Below are 1713 nucleotides of genomic sequence, written 5' to 3'. Positions count from 1 at the left end.
GCCTGCTCTAGAGGAAATCCAGAGGTGGGTAAGGTTTGCCGACCAAGCTTTTCTCTCCCAGCCTAACTGTGTAGGGTGGGTAATGTCTGAAAACTTGAAGAGCTGCGAATAGGTGACCGCATTTTTCAGTTAAATAAGGAGATAAGTAGGAAGTGGTAGGTGCTGCACTTCCCTCTCCACCCGTGCGCTGTTGCAGTCTTCCCTTCTTCCTCGTCAATCATCTCTACCCTTTTGATTGGACGACGACAAACCGACCCACTTGCGAGGGTAATTGGTTCTGAAGACGTCTCAAGCTCCCATAATTGAGCAACTTAGACCGGGCGGCTTGTGGTCAATCTTATGCAAAGATCTCTGTTTGCTCCGTCTCTCTGCAGCCACTCAAGGCTCTTTCCGTTCCTTTCTCAATCTCTTTTGATTTCTTATGCTCGTAAGCATGACGATGGCCATGGTTCTAGCCCGAGGAGTAAAGACGGAAGAGGAATGTCTAGCTAGCTACATACCTGCATTACTGCATTACTTCCTCTGGCAGCCAGAAGCCTACCGCTTGCCACACAGGTCCTTCCTCCCCAGAAATTAGCCCACCTACATAAGAGTAAGGCGATTGATCGACCGTCGTTACCACGTTTTCCGGGCTCCAAACATGTTTCGTGTGTAAACTTCCCATCCGGACTTGTAGGAGAACAGAAGCATGATAACAATGGAAAGAAACTGAGAAAGAGATTGAGAGTTGGAGATTTGACAATCTCTTTTAAATAGTGAAGTTGTAGTTGGTGGATTCAGTCCAATGTCTATTTGGAAACAATTGTGCTCCTTTATCGGAGACTGTGATGGGACTCTTATCCACACTCGTTGAGAATTGAGAATTGAGAATTGAAAGTTCCCCATTACTCCAGCCACGAGTCCTTCAGTTACCATAGCTCCCCTACCCCTGACTAGCACGAATACCCAACACGTCAGTATGGGCATCGGCCGCTCTGTAGCTTGTAATGAAAGAGTAATTAATTTTTAGTATGATCTCTCTTATTTGCAGCACATTCTTCTGCGATTAGCTTGATGCCGTTCTCTTGAAAGACGCACCAGTCCCGACTGAGAGAGATTGACGCAGACTGTTGCATAAAGCACAAGGAACTGATAAATCATCAAGCAAAGGCAATTTGGGAATCGGACTTGTTGGCAAAAGAGATAAATACTCCTACTAGCCGCCATTACTGAGATTCCTGACACAATCCCTGTTTCTACAATTTATGCTTTGAAAACGAGATGGATCTGAGCTCTCCAGTTTTACAGTGACGCCGGTTTGCAGCCTAATAAAAACCAAACTTCCTCTACTACTGATACTGTAGAAGAAAAGCATCCACCATGGTTGAAACTGTATCCGTTTCTCCACTTACAGCAGTAAGTTAAATGTAGTGGCTTAAATAAATAAGGAATACCAGTCCTTGATCACGAATCCAAAACAATCTAAAAGTTCTATGCGACGTGGTTGCAGCACATAAATACCTACTATATTCTTCGTACCGTTCTTCACACCATCAGTTCTACTTTAAAACCTGTCAAATCGAGGTCTATCATGAGCTCTAGTGGAGATCACTGCAACTTACCGGCCACAAAGACCTGAAGCGCTCCCTACAACCATGCATGCATTCATCTCAGAAATTGACAACAAAAATATTAGAAAAAAAATGAAATATTTGACAAAATCGCATAACTCCG

Source organism: Aristolochia californica, unplaced genomic scaffold (genome assembly GCF_029961685.1).
Source record: "Aristolochia californica isolate CCGP_79_NKW_82.1479 unplaced genomic scaffold, dmAriCali1.0.hap1 SCAF_1, whole genome shotgun sequence".
Taxonomy (NCBI): domain Eukaryota; kingdom Viridiplantae; phylum Streptophyta; class Magnoliopsida; order Piperales; family Aristolochiaceae; genus Aristolochia; species Aristolochia californica.
Note: the sequence above shows the minus strand (reverse complement) of the source record.